Consider the following 6358-nt stretch of genomic DNA (forward strand, 5'->3'; position numbering starts at 1 on the left):
AGGTTTTAGGATGGAGGATGGGGTGTTGCAACTATTGGACAGAGATAAAACGCCTAAAGCGTTAGATAAGGCCTCCGAGGAGGCAGATAGGGTCTCCAAAGAGACGTTTTTGGCCTCTGCAGAGGCAAGAGAAGAAGGAGAGAAAAGAAAATGGAAATATAAGGAAAAATGAGAGGAGGAGGAAGCAGAGCTACTTCGTCCATGGCTGTCGCGGGAAGGCTTGGGGGATTTATAGAAGAGAGAGAAGATAGCAAAATGTTCTCTGGGTATAGGCTTTCTCTTGAAATCCTCTTGAAGAGGCTACATCATTGCCTAGAGCAATGATAAAGAAACAAAAACTTATATACCAAATATATATATATATATATATATGAAACTGTGTTTAGAAAAAACATAATGATAAAATAAAAGCAATACCTAAACTCTTGGGAGGATTGCTATAAAATTCATTTGCATCCATCTCTTGAAAATCTTGTTCATAAAAAGCCCTGCAAGACGCTTTGTTCAATAGATAGTGATATACCAATTCTTCATCTGTTGGCTTAAACTCATAGCCGGGTGGCAATGCTTCTTGCTTGGCTTCCATAAACAAGCCAGCAGCCAAGTCTCATGCATTTAAATATGAGAAATATGAGAAATATTTCTATATTCCTACGTTCCTACTTGGACTTTAACACGCAAAAGACAAATTAGTTAGTGATCTTTTCTTCCTCGTACTGCGGTTTTCCAGTATGTTTGTGTCTTGGAGTACAAGAGAAACTCTTTGGAACGATAATTATTATGTTTTGGAAAGTTTCACCATTTGTGAGGATATGAACAAAAAGATTATCTTTGTCGCGCAGTACATGACGAACTCTTCTACCCATTACAAAAATAAAAATTGTCAATTTAGTGACACTTTGGAAAAACTTCCTATGCTGTCGGGCTGCAAAACTGATGTTTTGCAGCATCCAATAGCATGCGTACATGTCAGCTAGTAACACATAATCAAATAGGAACAAAAACACTGAATTTTAAATCCAAAGGCAAAAAAAAAAAACAAACCATATTTTTTTTATCACATACCCTCTTTTTCTTTCTTTCCCTGGTTCATCTTTACCGATGGTTCATCCCCAGCACCCAAATGATTCATCTTTCTTTCTCTCTCTCCATTTTCACCTTTGGGAAAACTAGAAAGAAATCAGACTTCCTTTGATTTCTTTTGTCATAACCAAAAAAACAAGCATTGAAGAAAGCACAGGATTTTTCGCAAACCATCTCAGGCCAACCGTTTGAAAAAAATTTGGTTTTTTCGTGGAGACGGCAGTGACTCATCTGCACAAAACCTTTCTTAACAAATTCACAATGGCTAATACATATGGCTACAACTCAAATCACAATGGCTAATACATATGGCTACAACTCAAATCAACTCAGAAAAATGGCTAATACATATGACAGTCCCTTTGAAGTTCAATTTATCCTTGGTCCTCGCTTGGTCTCAAAAATTTTAGGTGCGCATGCTTGGTCTCGATCCACCTGCCCCGGCGCCAGCAAACCCACAACTAGACACTGGGGCCGGCCAACATCCCGGCGTGGGTCTGCTGGGTGTTCAGCCAGACCAGAAAAAACACAACCCAAATCAACCAAACCAGAAAAAACAAAACCCAAACTCCAAATCAAGTGAGACCCAACAAAATCAACAAAGAAAATTTCTTAAGCTGCCAGACCCACGGTGTGGGTCTGGCGAGAACCATTCGTGTGCGCTGCAACCCATTCTGTACATGGAAAAAACGATGAAACTCATTTGTGTGCACCGCAAATTCGAAACCTACGAACGAAAACTGCAGAGAGGGAGAGACTTTCAGAGAGGGAGAGCCTTTGTGGTGAAAGAGATGGTGTTTCAGAGAGAAGAGGAAGAGTATTTTTTATTTCTTTTTTTGATGGGTTCTATTTATTAAAGAGAAGAGGAATTTATTAGGTGTTTTAGTTATATTGTGCATTTGTGCAATAAGGTGACGTGTCAATCAACTTTTAGATGCTGCACAATGTGGAGTTTACAGACGGACCGCAAAGTAGGGGTAGGGGCACTCGACCTTTTTTGCAAAAAAAAAGAAGAAGTAATTATTGAATTAATGACGTTTGAATAGTAATATATATATATATATATATATATTTTTAAAAAAAATACTAATTATAAAGATTAGATTCCAAATTGCAGACGTGTGAATAGTATAAATGTTGCTAAAAAGTGACATTTTTGCCCACACGTCATCTTTTAGAAGATGACGTTTTTACTATTTACACGTCGTTACCCTTTAAAAAATTAAAAAAAAAAAAATTTTTACCAAAAAAATATTTATAATAATAATAATAAATATATATAACAAAAAAAATCAAAATTAATTTTCTTTTTAAAAATAAAAAATAAAACAAATTCAAATAAAATTTAAATTAAAAACAAAAAATTAGAGTGGTGGCTAACTCCCCGTAAAAATAAATTAATTGGTGGTAATTGACTCCATGGTTCCTTTCCTAGCCTTACCCCTTGCGGGACAAGATTCAGAAATCTTAACCTCTCATAAATGAAAGAATACAACGAAAGACTTTAACTATAGGAAATAAGAAAGCAATAATTAAATGTCACAATTATAAATACCAGAATAAAGATAAACCTCATAACATAAATAGATCTTCAAATATACTGGTCAACAGACACGTCATCAAAATAGGTTACAACCCATAGAATAATTGTCTGTAAATAAGATAACAAATCATCGCCTAATCTTAAGTAGTGCTAACATAATGATGATCTCAATCATCTCTACTCGGATGGTCCCTCTAGTATTCCACATGAGCTTTAGTTATACCGAGTCTATGTCTTCAAAAATGATTTGAATCAGGTCTTAGACCACCACCATGATCCTGTCTGAAGGCATCATTTTCTACACTAGTTAGACTGCACATTTATTCATAACGGATGGAAAAAAATAAAAGGGGTGAGTCCAAAGATTTAGTGAGTAGTAATGCACACAATACCCATGCCATATAATTTAGTAATGAACTCCGTTTGTTAAAAGTGCATTTTGGCTATTTTTAGGCTTTTTGAACCTTTAAAAGTGTTTTTAATTTTTTTACTAAACGAATATTTTTTTCTTTTTTTCAAATGGACTTTTTGAGTGTTAAAAACATTTTTAGGCCTATCAAATGCAATCCCAAATAGCCCTTAGTATGCTTTTTCTATGCATATGAAACGTACGTGTATATGTTGTTAGTTTTTTTTTTAATTTTTTTTTTAATATTGTTGTTTGAGAGAGAAGTGAAGCTAGTTGTTGTGTTTTGCATATATGATTCTTTTTGATTGGTCCTGGAGATTGAATGGCTTTATTTTTGAGAAAGGATGGGCATGCTTTGGGCAATGACATGAAATTTAAAGTGAACGTAATAATTGAAAGAAAAGGTGTTATTTCAATGAAACCCAAATGGCTGTTTTTGTACTTTGAGTAAATTTTTTTTTTTTTTTTTTTGATAATTCCCTTTGAAGGAATAAGAATGATAAACATGTTGTGGTATGTGACTTAAAGCCATCAAGCCATGTGCTTGTGGGACCCGTCAGTTTATCTTTTAAAGGAAGTGCTTGTTCTTGTCCTATATGAAATTGGACTTATAGAACCTTTCTTTGTTCAAAGAGTATTAGAAATACTTGACCAACTTTGGAGTTTGTTTTCTCTCCCACGTATTACCACCGACTTTCATGCATTATATAAAGGCATGACCTTTGTGTTGTAGTATGCTAAGATTGAGAGCATCAAGTGGAGTGCCAAAAACGTGAGTATCATTGTGTGCTAAATTGTGAGCACCAAAGGGAGATGAAAAAGAGAGAATCTGAGAGAAGAAGGTACAAGGACTGTCACGATGTTTTATTCTTGGTGTTTTTTAAGGAGCTAAAAACAAGTGATTAAAAGAGAAGGTGTTGCAGAGTGAAAAAAGAAAATAGAGATCAGCCGTCATCTGTGTTATGCAAGTTTATATTAACTCGCAAGTACATAAATCGATTGTAGTTAATGAATTGCAAGTGCAAGGTCGATCCCACAGAGAATTGTATTTTTGAAAGAGCAATTTAAATCTAAGGTATTTAATCCTAACCTAGTTCCAAAAGGGTTTTGAATTTTGATTTTTTGAAATTAAAACAACTAAACATAAAATAAATAAACTAAGTAAATCAATAGATAATGATACTAAGGATGCGGTCACACTCACCGAATCATAACAACATACTCTATGTTCATCTATATTAATCCGAAGTTCTCATAATTTAAATCTTATGTATGTTTTACTATGCTTTAAATAATTAATCAAAATCATTTCATGTATCAATTCATTGCACAAATTACAAGAGGAATCCAAATTTAATTGAAATACCAGATGTATCCGAATAACAAATCACAAGGGATATCCAATTTTTAGGCATATAAAACCAAGCAATCAATTATGTAAAATTATCCTAAATCATCAAGTGTATCATTGAATCACAACAAGATATCCAAGATTCATTCAACACAATTGAAAACAAGTAAAACAATTGAAATATAAAACCAATAAAATTGGAATAATAAAACTTACAATAAAGCGATGTAATTCTCCATCGGTGAGGCTTCATCTCCAACCTTAGTTGAGAATTTAATTCCACATGACTATGAAACTAAAACCTAAACCTAAAGAAAAACTAAACTAAAAGAAAAGTTGTGGATTATATTTTGTTTCCAAAATTGTATCTCAAAAACTAGTCTCTGGAATTGTATATCTTTTATTGAATGTAAAGAGGTTTATTTATAGGCTTAGGAAAGTCCGATAAGCCCTAGTAAACCTAGATAATTCGGCGGTCTGTCTCCAGTCTAAATAGAAGTTTGAAATCGAAATAGGATTCGTCTAGATTTGTGTCCTTTTATTGAGGAGAGATTTTTACATAGTAACCTTCCTAATTTGGAAAATCCTATTTCACAACGAGTTGTAGTATTTTGAGTTAGCTTTCCAATGCCATTAAAATCATCTCAATATGATATTTGAACAAAAAGTTATGGTCAAAATACTAAGACATATACACAATCTGATTTTGAATCCAATCTGATTTTGACTCCGATTAGAGAAATTTCGATTTAATCCTCTCCTTGATTGGGTTAAACTTAACCACATCATCTAGGTCTTCTCAAAGTGTGATTTCTTCCTAAATTTGCATTTTTTTCCTTTAGAACTGCAATTTTTCTTCAATAACATACAAAACACTAAAAACACAAAACTAATACAAAACATTAAATAACGACACAGTTAAATGGTTAACTAATGTAAATTAAGGGGCTCAAATATGCAATATTTGATACTCATCAATCTGTTACAGCAAAAGAAGAGTTTGTACATCTGTCTTTTGTATTCTATTTTGAGAATTATTTCTCTTGTGTGATAGTGAGATTTGAGTGTATTGGGACTTTGGGATCTGAGTGATTTTCTCTCTACTATTTTTGTACTCCATCTTTTGATAGTGAATTTTTTTCGGGTCATCTCCGCCAGTAGACGTAGGCTTGTTAAACCGAACCACTTAAATCTTTGTGTCGTGTGTGATTGCTTATCTTTGTTATTCCGCATTCTTCTTATTTTTCGCATCTCACGGGTCTTAAGAAATAAGATTAATTTCCTAACAAAACATTCTCTGGAAATTTTTTTGTGTTTAGCCTGTTTAGGTTGTTTTCATTGATAGTGTAAAAGAGTGGTGAGAGTAATTATTCTGTGTTATTAAGATTAATGTTTGTTTCATTGTCTTTGGCTACTTTGTTCGGGGACTGGTATCAAAGAAAAAGTGCTTAATTGGTAGTGGGTAATTTTATATTTGTTAAACTTTGTTTTACTTCTGTCATGTGATTTATGTTATTTTTTGTTCTTTGCAATTGACTAGCAAATTGTTATGCGTTATGTGTTTTTTGGATTCATTTTTCTGTATGTCTATTGCCATCAGGGAGTTGCTTGTTCCCACCCTCAAATTTGCCTTATCATTACATGAATTAGGATCTTTTCTAAATATCCAATTAGTTATAGTGGAAGGGTATTTTTGTCTCATCAAAAAGTGAAAAGACAAAAATACCATTCCAATATAACTAATTTGAACTTGAGAGAATCTTGTTCTACCATATAAATTATAATGACAATTAATAGGGGAAATTACATTTACACCCTCAACCCCCTCAATCTAACGCTTTTTCTAGTCACATGCAAAGGAAGTCTGAAATGAATCTCGATCAGTTTGATTTATTGTTCAATCTTTGAGTCATTTGGGACGGCAATTATTTATGTTGTAATTTTTGTGTGAAGATTTTATTAACATGATTTA

The sequence above is a fragment of the Corylus avellana genome, chromosome 3 (assembly GCF_965113065.1).
Source record: "Corylus avellana chromosome 3, dhCorAvel1.hap1.2, whole genome shotgun sequence".
NCBI lineage: Eukaryota > Viridiplantae > Streptophyta > Magnoliopsida > Fagales > Betulaceae > Corylus > Corylus avellana.